We start from the raw sequence: 19,537 nt of genomic DNA on the forward strand, positions 1-19,537 counted from the left end.
AACACATAGGGGGAAAAAACTGCTGGAAATGCAGCACAAGTGTATCACACTTCAACAAACTATCGTTTCCACAAAAAAAACGAATCTTGAGTTATGTTCAGATGACTTGGTTAGAGTTAAAAAGCAAAACTTCTTGGTTAGGATAACAAAAAGATCATGTTTGCAACAAAAATATATTCTTCTTACCATGCAACTGTTTTTTTTATGATTTACACACAAACACGATTCACATGCAGTTTCTCCCACGGCCTTTAGAGGTTGCAAATTCTTCTAAACTTAATTGTAGGCCTTTTTTTTCTGCATGAACAAGCAGCCCAAAGGGTCGTATTTGAAAGGATAAATTTTCAACATTTAGAGGGATTTACTGTAATTTCTAGCCTCAGATTAGTTAAAAACAGACTTCGTGGACTGTTGAGGTGCTAAAAACTGTATCTCGCTACTTGTGCTCAGAACCAGGGAGCTTGAAGAGAAAGACCTGCAGCTGGACCGCTCTTAGCATGTTTTAGGTACATACTCATGGGCACACACACATACACATCAGACTGTAATCTGAAAACACCACAGTGTAGTTGTTTCTGTTCAAACAGAGTGGAACATTTCTGAAAAGGAGTGCCGATGTTATTTTCTTTGGCTGCGGCCAAGCTGAGACGTCAAATCTAACTGGCTTAATGACCAATACATCTGTATCAATAAGAGTGCAGCTAAAACAGTCATGTAACACAAGCCCACATTTATATTGGTGTGTGTGTGTGTGAATCCTGGGTCAGATATTGGCAAATATTCCCTTGGTAAATCTTAACCTCTTCCCTCCGCTCTCATCTCTTAGCCAGCAAATCTCTGTGGTATTTTATATTACAGTGGCGTTATTCATGTGTTAAACTGCTCTAAGTAATAATACTGTTAATGATTAATGAAACCTTACCTATAAATCACACGCATATAGAGCTGATCATGCATTTATCAAGCTGTTATAGTATTTATTGGAGTGACTGTGTGAAAGTGATGTGTGTGGAGTTTGAAAAACAAGAAAATCACAAGCTCAAAAGCTTCAATGCATAGCTGTGCACATGTAGGGTGTAGGTTTTGGAAATTACAAGTTAGAATATCTCAAAGCTGCTGCTTCAGTTTTGAACATTTCTATCAAAATCTGCCTCTTGCAAATTAATTAACCTTAGTAGGAGCAATTAAAAAAGGCTACAATGCTTCCTAGGCTTATTACATTTGAGCCTTTTGAATTTTTAATACATAAAACCAGCTTTACTTTTTGATTAGCTACATTTAACCCCTTTCAAAAATACCATGATTATCTTGGTTATTGTTTGAAACATCCTACACACATCCTAAACCTTTTCGTTGCTTCATTTTTATATGTACAGTTGCATTGCATCAACTCCTTAAAAAACAAACAAACAAAAAAACACCATGAAATGAAGTATTTATATGATGAGTAAACAGTGTGTGATAACATGTAGTAAGCATTGAGAGGTGCTGAGCTGCAAAGATGGAGAACAAAGACAGCAGCGACAGAGCAGTATTTGTGGTTTTTAAGTGTTTATGATCCATATGACCTGGGGGAAGAAGCTCCCCGGAGGCCAGCGAAATCATGTGTGATTGGGGTGCTAAATGTACTTAATGGACTAGTTTGCCCTGGACCTGTACTCCCGGAGGTCAGAGTAGCAATGTTGCAGCAGTCTGTTCAAGAAAAACAGTTTTTACAGACGTGGGAAAAGATAAAGTACAAAAGCAGAAAAGGAGCAAAATAAAGAAAACTGAGTCAGAAAGAATGTGGAGCTGATACAATGGATGCAGTGATGAATGACCAGCATCACACACTTCTCTGTGTTTGTGTGAGCAAATCTTGGTCATTCACTCTTTCTACATGATGTAAATAGGAAACAAATGCTTTATGCCTTGTTTTATATAAAACAAATAAAACCACTTGTGGAGGACATGAAACATTTCATCTTGCATTTCAATTATAGGGAGAAAACTTAACATTATCAGGTTTTTTGGTAGGAATTAACTATAACATGAGACGAGAAAAATCTGATTTAAAGCAGAGCAAAGAACTCAGAGCACGTAGTCCAATGTTTATCTTTCTGAGTTATATGAGCCGTGATTGTCTTCACCTTGACTTTTATCATTTCTGCTATCTCCATCCATAACAACCAAACACCTCAGGCCACAGAAACATGTGTAAGCATGTGTGTAAAAGGGTTAGAGGGCCTTTTTTTTTACTGTGAAGTGGAGAGATATCTCCAGCATGTCAGTTTGATCGTGTTTGCAGGTAATTCAGCTTAATGGCTTTGCATTTTAGTTGCGATCTCCCAGAAAAACACGGCAGTAAAGATAAGGCTATAAGACGATTGAGAAGAGATAAATGGTTTAGTGTGTGTGTGCTGCTTTTTTCGCACAGCCTTGACCTACGCTGGGGGAAAATATTTGAAGAGATTTTTAGAAATCAAGATTAAATGGGTCAAACACAGTTTGAAAACCAAAACAAGCTTAAAAAAAGGATCAACACTGGAATCCTAAGAAGTTGCAGCATCTACAACTCGTCTGATTCAAAGCATCGGTAATGTCTCTCGGAAATCAATAAGGCATGTTTGATATTGCCTTAATCAACTTAATAATGAAAACCAGAAGAGCCCCTAATAATTTGCACATTTTGAAATGTGGATGAAGTGCTGCTTCTCTCCGTGCTGGACTTGTCACATTGACTCTGTGGCCACAAGCTGCTCTTATTTAAAACTACTGGCTTTGAAGTCTGAGGGAAAAATTTCTGTGTTTATATCCTGGAATTTGTTTTATAAATTTCAGCTACGCTGGTTACCATTCATTTTCATTAGTAAACTTCTATTTAACATTAAAAATATTACAACACTGAACCCAGACAAAACTCCAGTGTTTCCTTGTTTTTACCGGTTTGTGACCAATTAAAATGAGTCAGCTTTACTTGTGACCCCAAAAGCAAAGCTGATTATTTCTGTGGGCCATTTCACTCATGTGTTTTTGTGCTGTACAGCTTGTTCCAAGTTAAAAAAAATACAGGTAAAACGGTCTGAATCCAACAGCTGAAACTTGGCCTGATGAAAAGAAGTTCAGACTTTTCAAACAGTTACTGGTAGTTTTGGCACAAAAAACAAACAAACAAAAAAAACAACAACAACAACAAAAAAGCTAAACAAACAAAACACAAACAGCACAAGAGAGAAGATTTTAAATGAAATGTGTTCAGCTGGTGCTATAAACAGGACAACTGAGTGACATGGGATGATGCCGGTATCCCAGTGGCAAAAAGAATTAATCCACTCATATTTTATTTAATCAGTGACAACCAATCAAACAAAATAAAACAAAACAAAAAAATCAGATATATTTAATTTTACAAACCAGTCAGTGTTAATTTCAGGAGCATTTGGTAATGACAAAATCTTTGTAATTTGGTGCGGTTGTTTAACTGGAGTTCCATTCACACTGGCACATTTTGGTCCGCTTTAAATGAATATTGGTCCACTTTCACAGATATTATGGTTTGTTTTGATTAGTGTGAACACTCATTCGTGTTCTGTTGTAGACCAAACAATCAAACTCTGGTCTGCTTGAAAAACAGGGGTCTTGGTTCACACTCTGGTGTGATTACCTCACAATGTAAAAACAGAACCCCCAAAACTGCATAAACTTGATGTTGCACCAATGTTTATTTGCGGTGAACAAGCCGGCTGAAGGGGATAGATTCCTCTTTTCTGTCCTAGCCAATCGATGAAACAGGTTTATTATCTTCCTCCTGCTTTTTATCCCCTTCTAGGTCAGTGGTTATTTCAGGCTGTACTGCCCCAAACAAGCAGTTGTTCTAACTGTGTGACTTTGTTCAGATGGTTTGTGAAAGAAAACCAAATCAAATCATGGTGCAAAATTTTTTGATGTTCAGCGCCCAGTCAAACTGAGGAGGGATCATCACCCCTGGTCTTCAAGACCCACAGTCCTGCAGGCTTTAGATGCTTCCATGCTGCTAAGCCTCTGATTCAAATTAATGGGTCATTTATGAGATCAATTAATGAGATCCATTGGATTTAATCAAGTGTGTTGCAGCAGGTGAAACATCTAAAACCTGCAGGACAGTGACCCTTGCCCTAAAGCTAATCAGACCATGTTTACGCAGCAACTCCATCAGTGGCCAAAAATATTCCAGAAATAAACATGTTTTTATCTGCTAGTTGATCGAGTGACCTCAGGTGCAGGTAACTATTTAAAAATTGTGTAATTGTCTTCTTCTCTTTGCCTTTTACGGTGTTACTTAACCCAAACGGTGCTCTAACACCTATCAAACAGAACCAGTACTGCAGTGTTAAAGCTCAGAGGGTTCTCACTTCACATAGAGTTGTTTCCTTTTAGAGACACCACAGTAAAAATGGTGGTACAGATGTGGCTGCTTCCATGTATGTGGACACATGGCAAGTCGATATAAATGGCTCATTCTAAGAATAATAACGAAACGATGATTTTAATAAAGTGACAACAATAGAAATAGTGATATATAAAATTTTCCTGCCACTGACCTTTAATTTTGTTGACATGCTGCAAGGCCACAGGCTTTCACAGAGCCCTACCATTATTCTGTTTCCACCACTGGATTTGTTGAACCCCAGAGTTCATTCTAAACCAAAGTGCAATGAGACAGGTTGTCTCCTCAACACATTCACTCTCTTTTGATTTTATACTGCAAGTCATTGTTTTTAAACTCGAATGCAAGCAGCAGTTGGTGTTTATGAACACCATTTGCAATGCTGTTAGACTTTAATTTGTAAATTGCTAAGTAAATTAGGTTTCTAAACGCATATGAGAGCTTCATGGTTGTGCAGGGGTTAGCACTTTCTGCTCAGCTAGGAGCTTCATGTGCTGAGTTTGCATGTCTGGGAACACTATAACTCACCAAATGTCCTCTGACATTTCTGATAAGGATAAGCTGGATGTAGACAAGTTATGTACAAAAAAAAATTAAACAAATAAAGATTGCATGGATTCACACAGCAGATTCTGTTTTAAATCACATTAATGCTATATTTTCATATGATTTTCTCTTTTTTTAAATGTCAGAAAGGTGTAGCTGTTTTTGTTAATCACCACACTCCAAATCCCAGCCGCTGATACTTTGGTTGTAAACCAGTAAAGTACTAATGCTGCTCCTGATCAGTTTTCTGGAATAAAACACCTGAAGTCCTTACAGTAATCCTCCAGAGGTTTTTAAACCCCTACTTGAATTTAATGGACAAACACCTTAAAGTCTAGGTTTCATTTTCATTTATAAAGCAAAGAGAATTGCCTTTCAGTGACTTAGCTTTGCTGAGTCTTGAGGAGATTTCTGATTAATGCTGCATCAACTAAACTTAATTTCTGTTCGACAGTAAAGACAACAGCATTAATAATTTTGTAAAAGAGTCTGCAATATGAGCCACTTGGCCATGACAACCAAGTGGGTCTGATTCTCCTTTTGTTCTCATTTTTGTCTATCCGACATGGCTAACTGTAAACCTGTCAGACTGCTTCATCATAAAGCTGAGTTGCACCATCCTTGCATCATTATTAAGCTGGGGAGAAGAATGTTTTTAAAAGTGATAGGAATCATAGCCAGAACTAGTAAAATAAAGCCTGGTTTTTCATAAAAAAGTCATCATAATTTAATCCTTCAATCCTTAGTTGTTAAGCAATAAACTTTCCCTCTTGTTATGTTTAACCCAAAGCTCAATTATGGCCTGAGAAATAAAATCTCAATGGTTTCCAGTTTCGTGGAATAAGTTTGGATGCTGTGGCTTTCAGCTCCCATGGATCACATCTCCTGTGATCACAGTGTGTGTTTAAAGAGAAATGTAGAGGATTTAATATAAGTGGGCAGAGAGGTGGTGCAGTTGGATTCATGGTTTCTGCTAGCGTGTGTGATACAGTGGCTTAGTTTTTTTATATGACAGGTGTGTGTGAGTGCACAGCATGAAGGTAAAGCTCAAATTCTGATTTATTGAGTGGCAGAAGGGACTGTGGGAAGAAGAGGGGAAAATGAAGGTGAGTGGTAAGATGTGTGTGTGTGTGTGTCAGAAAGGTTTGTTGAAGATGGTTTTTACTGCAGCCATTAAAGCTCCATTATCGTGATGGATCATTATCAGACTTACTGGGGGCCTGGAGACAAACACACACCCACACAAATGAACATGTACATTGAGACGTGGGTTATCAGCTTGAGAATGAGGATGAGGGTGAGGTGTGTGTGCACTGACCTCCTGACACACATTGCAGGGCTTGAACCTCTTTGCAGAGGAATGCTAACGTTTTCTAAAGAAACCATAACTCAGCAGAGAGATAGAGACATTAACACACACGAGCACACACATGCACAATGATGAGAATAAATGACAAAGAAACAGCGGTAGAGATAAGAACACGCGTATTATTCAGCCACAGAGTATTTGTCCATGTTTGTTCAGGTCAGCCACCTGCTTCAGATTTCTTACTGTGGTTCTTGACTAAAGTTTTTCATTTACAATAATTTACAATTCAGAGACCAGAGGCCTGTTTTCAATCAGAAAGCTGCCTCTGTCCACTTCTTAGCTGTGCATTTTAAACACTTAAACTTCCCTCTGTTTTGACTGATTTTTGGGGAAATTATGTTCCCTGAATTGTGAGGCTGAGTCGCCAAAAATCAGGGATACTTACAATGAGGCCCACTTGACCCACTTTCAGGAAAAAAGTCCTGCAAAAATATTGTTCAACTACTGTTGATGTAGGTTTTTGGGATATTTTGAGAAAAGCCTGACAATGAGCCAAAAATAGCACAAGAAAGTGAGGTCAAAGTTTTACATGTGGTGCATTTCTACAACAAGGAAGCAAAGAAGCTTTTGATGTTTGTTTACTTTTATGAAATTCTAAGTATAATCAATTACTTTAACAGTACCATAAAATAATTTAGTTAACTTATGACATTGAGCCTGTTTTCTATCAAAATCTTTACAAAAAACCCTGAAACATGCAGTCCAACAATTCATGGTTCAAAGTGCAGAAAAGCAGCCATGTGAGAAAACATGCAAGATGAGAAATTGTAGAATAATTAACTTTATTTTTTTTTATTATTTAAAAAACCCTTATGGTTGACTTTTAAGTTTAGGAATAAAACAGAAAAATTTGGGTGCACAGAAAGAATGAGCATCACGAATCAGATTTTTTAAAACCTAATTTTACTTATAATTGCAGAAGTTGTAGCAACCAAAGACAAAATCACAGAAGGTTTAAAGAGGAATCTCCAACAACTGCCTCAAGCGATTCTAGAGGAACACCATTAACAGACAGTGCAAAAAGGATAAAGTATAATAAGCTTACATAGACTTTTATAATTCCTGTGTCTCTGTCTGTCTTTGTTTAAACCATTGTGTTCTAACTGACTTACACTATGTGTAGACGGCTTTCTGATTTGGCTGCCTATGTTGCACCAGGCAGAAAAAGCTGCCGAACCCTGTCCAGCATACTTGTAGAAGCAGCTCAGCTAATAACGCAAGCTAACGAGCTGCACAGGGAATTAAGTCTGAGGAATTGTAGTTAAAGCTGCTCCTAGAGGAGTAAAAACACTACTCTCTTCAACATCTCTGAAGGGAAATTCAAGGAAAGTGTTTTGCAGGCTTTTCAGCATCAATTCGTAATTTAATAGATTACTTAATCTTCCAAAACTGGCAATAGAAACAGATTCATATTTAAAGGTTTAGACTCTGAGGATCTACTCCATCCTCCAGCCATGTGCTGGTGAAAGTTCAGTATGTGTTGTAACTACTGTACACGGAGTACAGAACTTTCAAAACATATAAACAAGACTTAAACTTTAAAATTGGCCCTCGAGGAGTAACTACACAATACCAGACTAACAGCACTAATAGCTGCAGAGATAAACAGCAGAAACAGAAACGCAGCATTGATTGTGTAAACTGTAGGCGTAACCTTCCTTTGGGACAATCTAAAAAGATGGAAACAATTAAGCCGAAACCTGCTCTCAGTTTGGGTTTTAAGCATGGGAATTATTTTGGTTTTGCTATTCAGGTGGAAATGATGCTGTAAAAACTGCAGGACAACAAAAGCTACAGGTGCAACAATGGGTCAAATTTCTTTTATTAAAGTTGGCCAGTTAATCTTAGGATACTTTGATATGGTATAGCTGATCAGCTGAGAGAAAAATGTGGGGCAGCCAGAGGCTGCTTAAAGAAAATATTTAATTCTTATTTAATGTTTTCTAACAAGTGGAATTTCTAAAAAGAATGAAAACAAACAGCCCCATTTATGTGAATCTAGTCCTTTAACTCAGTATAAAGATCACAATATAGAAGATAAAATACACGTTTTTATTGTACCAAGATAATATTTAGATAAAAAATGTAACTGAAGGAGCATAAGCCACATTTTTAGAGTTAAAATTCTCACCTTTTTAGCAACCTTGAAACACGACTACACGTGTGTGTGTGTGTGTGTGTGGATCTGGTTTCATAGCCCAGCTGTATGAATGACATCTGCACCGCTTACCCAATCTCCAAATAATTGTTCCATTGAAATCTGTAAGGTGTTTGTATAAGTCAGAATGGTTTTACAGCCGTTCTGAAGTAAATTCTTCTAGCATGAGGATTAAAAGGCACTTGAACTCATTGAGGGAAACATTTCTCCAGCAATAATGCTGGAGAAATGTGTGAAGCTGGACGTCAGCAACGGCTGCCATTGTGAGGAGTTCAATGCTTCATATAGAAAGTGGAAAAAAGCGAGAGTGGAAAGCAGTTTTTGCTGCATATTTCTCTTTGAGTATGAACTGAAGTCTTCATCCTTCCCCTGTCGCCATCACCAGCTTGCATTCGCGTTACTGACGACAAACAAAAGAGAGGTGGAAAAGTTAGCGGCTGAAGTGAGAAGGGAAGAACTGACTGAGTGACAATAGCAGATACAATAAGAACAAGAAGAAAAGGAATGAGATTGATAAAAAGATTTACAAGGGCAGAGAAATGGAAAAGAGACAGAAAAGGAGGGGGGAAGACAGAGTGATAATCAGAGGCAGAAAAGTTCAAGGGTGAAAGGAGAGAAAGAAAAAAAAGACATAGGCATGTAAAAAGAGTTTGTCTGGTAAAGCCATTAAGCCTGGATTCAATAAATCTGCATAAAACCAGCAGTTTGTCTGTAATGACCAGTGAAGGCCAAAGTGTGTGAATGTGTGTGTGAGGGACTGTGAAATGGGTATTTAGAGTTGTAGATGTGTGAGTGTGTCTCACTGTCTCTTATTTTGTCACCGTTTCTGAGTGTGCAGCTATATTGCAGATATGGTGACGACGTAAATCCCCACGTCAGCGACAAGACGTCCCATTTATAACATGTCAACCATGAAACTTTAGTAAAAAGATTAATGAAGGTTAGGGTTCGTTAAGTAGTGGTTATGGTTGGGGTGCTTAAAATCCACAGGGAATAATGCAAGTCAAAGTAATGTCCTCTGAAATGATGAAAGACAACTCTGTGAGTGTGTGTAACGGTTGTTTGAGGACCTCTGTGTCATATTTACAGAGAAAACAATCATCCTTGGAGCAGGAAGCAGAGCTGCCTAATGAAAGCCTAGAGAGAGCCCAGACCACAACACAGGACAAATGGATGGGTCTAAATCGCTGCTCAAACTTCCACGCCACCTCCTCCGTTTCCCTTTCCTCCCTCTACTCCACTTCAGTCCTACAATTTCATAGTGCGTTAAACATCTAAAACACACCAGCTCTTACAGTGGCGCTGCATCTGAACTATAGACAGGCTGAAAAATGGACGTCATCTACAGAGATATGAGGATTGAGGTGTTTTGAATCTTCAAGTTTGGTATTGTGACTGTTGCTATGTTGTCTTGTTTATATGTAAGTAGATGTTTCAAGCAAGAACTCAGTAAGAGAATAAAAAAAAAAATATATATATATATATATAAAACACAGACACACATGCAGAACCAAAACACGTCTCACAAATTAATTAAATTAAAACTATGTGGATAAATGGATGATTTTTTAGTGTTTGTACATGGATCAAATGATGTATTTTCATGTAGTTTATTAATCTCCACAGGTACATTAACTAATGCAATTTTTAAATAATTTGTGAATTCATAAATTTGAATATTCAGTTAGCCTAGCTACGTATTTTTGGGTAAAACTTCACTAAAATATTAAAACAATCCTTTACTAGTCTTTCAAAGGAAAATCTGAAGTACTGCAGCAAAGTAATAAAGCACATGTAGACCATCTATAAAAAAAATCAAAACAAGTGTAAAAACCATTATTTAAATCATAATTTTAAAAAGGAACATAATGTTTTTTGAGGAAGACTGTGCCTGATACAACAAACTCATGAGCCCCTCTGGTGGCCTTTAGTGAGTGTAGAAATAAAGTGTTTCCATATTGACATCACTTTTCAGACCCACTAGACATAACGTCATAAGTAGCTGAAGCTGTCCATTTGATGCCTGAAAATAAAATAATCAAACCAGATAACAATGCAAGACCTTACAAAGGATTTAATGTAGTCAAAAATAGACATCTAAATATATAAGCCTTCCCAAAAATATCTCTCATCAAGTTTATTAATCTCAAATAAGTAAAAATTCAAACAGTCTTGCTGAATTCCAGTCAAGCTTATCAAAGCTCTAAAGTGTACAGCTTTAAAAATAAATTAGAACATGCAGGAACGATGCTGCTTTAAAAAAAAAAAAAAACAGCTGACTACAAACAGTATGTGCAGCTTCACATCTGACTAATATGAAAAGCAAAACCAGTAAAACCAAACTGTCACCCCAGTCTAAACCCACACAAATTATCAAAGTAATAATTCCCCTCTTTTTTAATCGTAACGGATGCTCAAATTGTACACACACAGACACACATGCACACAGCTGGACTTAAATTCCCATTGTTGCCGTGTATGTACAGTGCACATTATCAGTTGTGATGTTTAAGTTCCAGCTCTGCCCTGTCCTGTTTATGTAGGTCCTGTCAGTCAAAATTCACCCAATCAGTGACCTAGAGTCCACACACACAGAGATACATCAACACACACACATTGTTCCTGCCAGTCAGGGAAGAGGGCATCGCTTTGCCACAGGGCATCGGGGTGTAGAGCTGGAAAAACAATGATAGTGTGCATTCTAAACTAAATGCTTGTATTTTATGTCTAAGGCTAAACACAATGTACTTTTTGTGTGTGTGTGTGTGCAGATGGGTGGCCAACGTCGGTCCTCGAGAGCCACAATCCTGCAGGTTTTCCATGCATCCCTGCACCAACACACCTGACTAAAACTAATGAGTCATAGTGCAGATCCTTATAGGCTGTTGGATCCACTTAATTTGAGTCAGGTGTGTTGGTGCAGGATTGTGGCTCTTGAGGACCGACGTTGGCCACCCCTGCAGACACCATAGATGGTTCTTTCTGTAGGAGACATGGATAGTGGCCTGGTTGCTGTCGTTACTACCCATGTGAAACGGCCAAAAAAACAAAGCCAGATTTATCTTGGCAGGTGTTGATGTGGCATCAACTGAAGCAATGAAATGCATCACCAGTAATGACAAAAAAGACATAATAAATGTGTAATGATCTCTGCAGAAAAACTAATGGAGAGACAGAAGGGCAGCAAATTAACATAAAATGTTCCTATAAATAATCATGTCTACTAAATTTTTGTATATAATGAAATGTGCTATTCATGTATTTATTTAATATAATTTTTAAAAAATTGTCAACTATGATAAAAAGCATGTTTAAGACATTACTTTAATATAATAAAAGATATTAATTTCTTTTAAATAATATTATTGAAATACAGTATCAGTCCTTTGCCCTGTTCAGACCTGGTATTAACATGTGCCACTGGTGATCCAATCATAAGCTGACAGTACTAAACGGAGGCGTGATCACACTCAGGACTGATTCAGTGCATTCAGATTCAGGCCACATTCAGAAATAATTTAAGATGAATTATTAACATTGTAATAATAATCCGAATGGGAAATCATTCGGAGGTCACCTAATGATTTGACTGTACACAAGCAGCTGAGCACATACCAGGACGTTTCCTCGCTCTCCTGGTTGTCTTTGATGTTCACCGAGGAGCCAGTTAACAATGCAGCTATGAGCAAAGCTCCAAAGCTCCAGATGTGTCCTGTCAGTCCAAAGAGTTGCCTTTTAACAGACCTTGACCCAAACAAGCAGCTTTTTAATTTACAGCTGGCTCTGCATACATTAAAGTAGAGGGCCATGCTGTGTGGTTGGCTATTGAAGTCTGTGAACATGACATGCAGGCTCCTAAAATCTCAAGAGAAGTGTGCGCTACAAGCTGGAAAGGCTGGGTATAATCTGAAATCCAGCCAAAAAGACTTACAAGAGATAACACATGAAATACAAGGCAAAGCTGATGGCACTTGAGAAATATATTGACATTTTTTGTCAGGAAAATACACTTTTGTGTATTACCAGTAGGCCTAATAGATTAGTTGCCTCTAATATATTAATCGGCATGGTCACCAAATCAAAAGATGCTTTGCACCAGGTATATTGCTAAATGCTTATACGCAGAACTTTGTGGAAAACTGCTGATGATCCACTGATGAGCTCCCAAGATTTCTTTACCTCCTGCATGTGACACCTTTAGCTTAATGAACTGCTGTAAATAAAGTCACCAGATATGCAACTCAGGTGAATCTGAGACATGTTAATTTCTGAACAATGATACAGTTAGGTTACTGAATGATTTTAGTGAACCATCAGTGGACATGCTGAAGTCCTGTTTGTGTTGCTCAGCTGAGAGCTGACTGTGTAAAATGGACTCTTTGCTTATTTAAATACAAAGCAGATAATAGATACAATCAAAGGTGGTCACCGAGGACACATGAAGATGAATTTTAATGTGTAAGTACTTATAGTTGCCAAATTGTGATTGGATAACCCAGGACATCACTGGGAGAAAAAAAGATAAAACTAACCTGCAATCCTGAACTGGATGAAGTGGGTATAGAAAATGTTAATTTAGATGGATGAACAAATGATGTATGATGGAGGAAAATACTTGCATTTATATGAAAAAAAAAGTTATTTTCTCAACATAAGCTTCACGGCTGATACTGTCTCTTTATCTTCATAGAAACAGGATATCACCAGGGCTGCAGCAACTTGCATTTTGTTTACTCGCACTAGAAGTTTGTTTTAAAGTCATTTAGTCACTGGTAGATGTACCAGCTGTGAAACCTCTCAAATGACTTGTCTAACTTAGTAAAAAACATGTAGACCTGACAGAACCCCAAATACACTATAACAGTGATATGCAACACATTTGTAACTGTGTGAGTGGGATTATCTTTCATTACAACAGCTTGTAGAGTTTTACATAGTGTATTTGGACTTCGTTTGTCTGAGGTTTCTCTGGTTTGAGTTGGCTCAGAAACAATCCCAGCCACTCACTGGGATCTCTTTAAATTTTAGCTGATAGTCATGAGCTGAAAACCCACGCTGGATTCATAAGTGTAGCGATACAATGTTCAGCTCAGCCAATAACACTTCATATGTTTTTATGGCACCAAAAAGAGACAAATGTGCACTGTAAGGACATAAATACACTCAGAGCAACACACTCTTGTAGGTTTATGCAGACAAATGTACAACTCAAAGTCTTGATAGCTCCTCCAAACGGTAAACCAGATAGATAAACAGACACGCATGTAGATATATCCAAAAGGGATAGAGAGCGTGTGTGCAAGAGTGTGCGGAAGATTACGATGCCAGTTCTCTTCAGTACTCATTAGAGACGTCATTGAGCCATAAAACTTATGACCATGGCACAGAAAAAGGCTGTGAGTAAAACCTTACTATATGACGCACTGTTACTTTTGTAGTTCAGCTGAGGTTAAACAAAGACATGAAAATAAACACAGGAAATAAAGACAAAAAAAGAAGAAAAAACCCATCAGTCTTAGTTCTGACAAGCATGCTTCGCTTTGCAGAGAAAAGTCGCGTAAAGACTGACCTGGATAACGTTAAATTCCATAAATCTGATACTTTAACTGAGGTCTGTACAAGCAAATGTCAAGATGATTGATACAAGACAGCTCAAACATTCACATGTCAAATCAAACAGAAATTACCTGGTTTGCAAAACTCTTCTGCTTTTGCAGTTCAGAAGAGTCTAACTGATGTAAAAAAAAAGGTGCCCTGAGCAACTACTGCAGGTACTCTTTAACAGCTGCAGTTTTAACAGCAAAAGCTTTTAGTGTTTTTGACATCCATCACTCACATGTTCATACAGAACAAATACGCTTCCACTTTATCAGATGAATCAATCCACACTGCCTTCCTGACACGTGTGAGAAATGCATCACGCGGGTTTAATGCTTCAAGTTTCCGTCTGTTTATATGCTCTGGGTTTATTATTGGTTTCTACGATGTTTGATCAAGGCTCATGCTGTCACTAGGGGCTTCCGACATGAAATCAATGTCTGACAATGTAAATGGTGGCGACCGATTTATGCTGAGGAAACATAAAAGGCATTTTTGTACAATAATTTTTTTCAGCCAAGACTTCCTGAATCATAGACAATCAATAGTTCTCACTGGTGAATAGAGAGATTTATTTCACATCAATAAAATACAGAATTTAGTGTTGTATGATCCTTTGTAGAAGGTTGTTTTTACCACCTTGGGCACTACTTTCTGCTTCATTGAAGAAAATTTGTGGACACAAATAAATCCAAACAATAAGAAATCATTTACTCCAAACAGAAAACAAGGAGTGATTTTGGATTTACAGCCAGATTTGTTTGACTGACCAAAACAACATGGAAATAAGAATCAGATCCAAATAAAATTTCCAGGTAAATTCATCATTTCATATTCACATAAAAAATGCAGTCAGATGTAATAATGGCAGTTATTACCAAAAATTACCTGAATGATTTGAAACCATACAATACACACGATTTTCTACATTACTGGAAAGTAGAACTTGGGGATTAAAATTTTGCAGCCTTGCATCCTAGGAGATGGTAGCCCTTTTCATACCTACTATTTAAGGCAGGACTGTTGCCCCTCACAATGAGATGATGCTCCTCTGAGCTGGAAGTAACATCAGTCACTGAGCTTTATTAACATCTATGTAAGAGAAAGCCATCACAATGTACATAGCAACCACTTCCTGTTTTAACCTTCATGTGAAAAGAGCTATTGAAGGTGTTGCCTTGTTTGTGACATGGACAGCATGTTTTACATAGACTGAGGTACGGTGGCCTGGAAGTGCAAAACAATATTACAACCAGTGAAACACTTTTACAAGTTTACCGAAACACAATTATAAAGATAGGTGTTACACCAAAATCTGTGACCCATCAGAATCTGTGGCTGCAGGGAGCCCTCTGCATGTACGTCTTAGAAAACTAAACTCTAAGTCTTGAAAACACTTTTATTGAGGTCTGAGTTCATTATAATGCAGGTACAGTAGAGTAACACATTCTGATAGCTATCAGAAATGTGTTTTCAATAAAAGTGTTCAAGACTTTGCTTGTGTTCTAAGACGTGCACCCTGTGGTAACAGATTCTAATAGATCACAGATTTTCGTGCAGCACCTATCTTTGTAAAAGTGTTTCACTGGATGTAAATTTGTATTATGAAAATGTAAGTGTTTCACTCCATTAATATTATTTTGGACTTCCCAGCCACCGTACTGAGGGTGTCTGGTGTCAGTCAGAAACAGAAACAAAAATTTCTATTGTATTAGTTTGTACTAGAAAGCATCATGTGGGTAGGCTGTTGGTTTGATACAGAAATTTATTGGCACAGGCAAAATCTACGCTACCACATCTGGCACAGTCTGATGACTGAAAACTTCTCCCTTCAAACCATTTATTATTTATTTATTGTCTCTTGAGGATGAATGGATTGTGTTTGAGTTTTAATGTTTTGGCTCATGAAAAGTATAATCCGCCTTATCGTTTGTGTGTGCGTGTTTTTTTCTCTCCCCTAACTGTGTAATGTATGCTGTATGTATATGTCTGTTTGACTTGACTGGGTTACAGGGGGTTTGTCTGCTTTGATTATTTACTTAATGATCTTTTTTGAGAAAAGCTAATATAACAGTACTTGAATCTAAAACTAATTTCCCACGGGGACAAATAAAGTTTCCTGTATCAAACTGAATTGCAATGATCAATATTGATAAGTATTGATTTGCAACGTGGCTGCACATCTGTAGGGGGCTCACCAGGCCACACACTGGCTCACAAGTTGAGACAATAATAATGCCGAACATGTGATGGAAAAGAAAATATTATGCATGAGCTTTCATTAGTGTTAGACAATAAATGCTTTGTAGAGTTTAGGCACAATACAAGTGTGTATACAAAGTAAACACCACCAAACATGTAGGAATTTATTTCCTATGTTAGTTATTTTTTATGAGTTATTGACAATTATTTCAATATCACAACAATGCAACAAATTTAACAATATATTATTGAATTAAAACCCACCAAATACAGGTTAAAATCATTGTGGGTGGGTGTAAATAAAAACCTACAGGCCAGTTTTGCAGGTGATGAATGAAGCAAATCATTTTACTTATTTGTCTTGACAGTGCTATCATGACATTTCCCATAAACACTATTCCATGACTAATTGTACATCACTTGGCTTTGTGCTTTAGAGTGCGTAGTGTTGTTTAGGCACCACTGCCTTAACAAAGTGAAGCTGAATGAGGAGCTTTAACCTTTATTAAACCTAAAGCCTCCCTGAGATTACAGCTCTTTTTTCCCAAGGATGTCCTGGTCAAGACAGAGGAACCGAAATTTAAATTAACTAAGTGATGTGTTGAAAAAAAAACACATGAAATGCAAAATAGCTTTTGGGTTATGAGTGGCCAAGACAAAATCATTATGTACTTTAAGCACAAAAGAAAATAAAATGAATAAAATAAACCATTTCAATGCTGGGACGGTGAGAGCTCAAGAGCCCTGATGAAATAAATAAAATGTAGAAAGTGTAAAGTTTAGAAGTTTAAAAAGGATACAGATGAATTAGGACTTTAGGAATAATGAATAATTTTAACTCTAAGCCAAGCTGAAATATTTACAGAGGAACTTTAACTCTGTCCATCTGTGGTTAGAGTACATAAAGTTTTTAGAAGAAGAGGATCAAGAAGAAGAAAAAAACAACAGCTGAACTGCTTCAGTCCCTAATAAAACACAAAACCCCTAAATTAATTAAGCTGAAACAACCTTAAATCATACATTAAAACAATTTAACAAATGATTTGTTTAAAATCTGGAGATTAATTTGCAGTCCCCGGCATTGCCTTTAGATAATATCAGGCAGCATGCTTCTGCTTGCAGTGTGAATTGAATTGCCCCATGAAGCAAATATTTTGTTCTTCTACATCTGCTGTGGAGAAAAACCAATAACATTTCACAAAAAACTCTAAATTTAATTGAAATTGAGAGATCCGGCTCCCTTTGTCGGCTTCCATTCCAGTGGCACGGCACAGAGGAAAGTTACATCAGATGCCGTGTTAGGAAAAGATGTAAGCGTGACATGTTACATAAGCATCCTGTCAGGTACACAAGCTTGTGACAGTCATTCATGATTGCTGCGAGTTCATGTTGAGGCATATGTGAGTGCAGGCTTCCAGTATGAGGCTGTTCCTGCGTACATGTGAGTTTTACATACTATTTTAGTGTGATTCTAATGGCTTTACAAAGTGCCAGGCATTTTAACAGAGCCAGGGAGAGGCTTGTAAAACACACACACACTCACCACAAGACAGAGCAGAGAGGCTGGCACACTGGAACATGGTGGTCTGGAGGGAGTGTGTGCGAGTGTGTGTGTGTGTGTATTCAGAGGGTCAAATAGGGTGATGGTGACACATGATGAGGGAAAACTGGAAACACTGGCCTGAATGAAAGACTGGTAGTGTGTCACTGCGATTGTGTATAGGCAGGATTAGGGTCTAAAAATAAATAAATAAATAAATTAAAACATGGCGCCAAGTGGCACTGCCTGGCTCTGGGTGGGTTTGGATGGAGAGAGAGGGAAAAGGAGAAAGATGCAAACTGTGATGTTGTTAAGGAAAGCATCCCACCAAAAAACATAGCTGGTGAGTATTTTAAAAGCTCAATAGCTCTTTCAGCTGCACTGACATGGAGCATCTGAGATCAGACAAAGGTAATGTGGACGAAGAATAAGGCTTCAAGGTAGGAGATAGCCGAGAGCAAAAAGGGAAAAAGAAAAGAAGAGCAAAAAAGAACACAAGGAAAGAATGCAGCACCGTTTCTGATTATATCAGGTTCAAAGCAAAAATGTCATTCTGGAGTGGATATTATGGGAAAAGTCAGAAGTTTTGGAGCCATGAAAGTCTACCTATCCAATAACAGCGGACAACCATTTAATAGAAATGTGTTTGAGACACAGGTCAGAGAGCAGTGTGGAAGCACAGCGGTTTCTTTTCTGGAGTTGGAGCCACTGATTTTGCCTTATCCCAGACAGTTTAGTATATCAGATGCTGTCAAATCTAGATCCCAAATACTGTCTAATCCTTGGAGGCAGCAGAGGGCTTGGATTCTGTTCCATCTGCTTCACTGTGAAAGTACAATGAAAGTACAATCTATCATCACATGTTCAACAGTAAAGTGGTTTAGATGATCTATTTACCTCCCTCATCAAAACATGCTAAGAGGAAGGTACTGCTGTGAGGTGCCCCCTTTTTGTATTGTCACATGGTTCAAGCTTAGTTGGAAAATCACTCATGACTCGTTTGATAAAACATCAGTAAAACAAGACTTATTTTCCTCCTGCAGCATGTTCATTTGCTGAGTGAATCAATATGCAAATCAGTGTGCAAAGATGCATAAACAGTGATATTTTTCCAACAGTTTGCACATTAGGGGGGGTCTTAGCTTGCATCCCTGAAACCGTTTGCTGGTCTCATTATATAAGTGAATGTGCCCACAATATACTGTATGTTGCAATTCCATAAAACACAGAACCTACATACCACAGTGTATAAGAGCATCACTTAATTTCAAGCAGACCTTTAAAAATGATGAAAATGTTTTTGTACATGTGCAATAGTCATTTTTACAACCTCTGTGGAATGCAGGCCTCTTAGGAGCCACTGATCTAGCGGATCCTAAAGCATAAACACGTGCTTTTAATAAACATGAGCAAAAAGCACTTGAATGAAAAGCCATGCATGTACATTGATATTAAATTGCTGCATTCCTCTACATGAACAGTTGCTCCTACTCTTATCATTGAACTCTATAATGATGCAGGTGTATTGGCCCTCATGAACTCAGAAGATGATCTTATGAATCCATTTTGCTCATTGAGATGCTGATTTTGATCCAGTGTTGTGATGTTAAGTACAAATCAGCTACTGTTATAAGGTATGTGTATTTCTAAAAGCTGCTTAGCTATTTGATTTAAATTAAGTGCAATTATTATGTTTTCTGTGTGTGTAATCTGTGTGAA

General features: G+C 37.6%; 1 protein-coding gene across 7 annotated transcripts in view; it reads right to left on the reverse strand.

Moving 5' to 3' along the window:
- Nucleotides 1-19,537, reverse strand: part of LOC121634478 (ELKS/Rab6-interacting/CAST family member 1-like) — a 142,229-nt gene that overhangs the window by 1,033 nt on the left and 121,659 nt on the right. The window lies entirely within an intron of this gene.

Source organism: Melanotaenia boesemani, chromosome 23 (genome assembly GCF_017639745.1).
Source record: "Melanotaenia boesemani isolate fMelBoe1 chromosome 23, fMelBoe1.pri, whole genome shotgun sequence".
NCBI lineage: Eukaryota > Metazoa > Chordata > Actinopteri > Atheriniformes > Melanotaeniidae > Melanotaenia > Melanotaenia boesemani.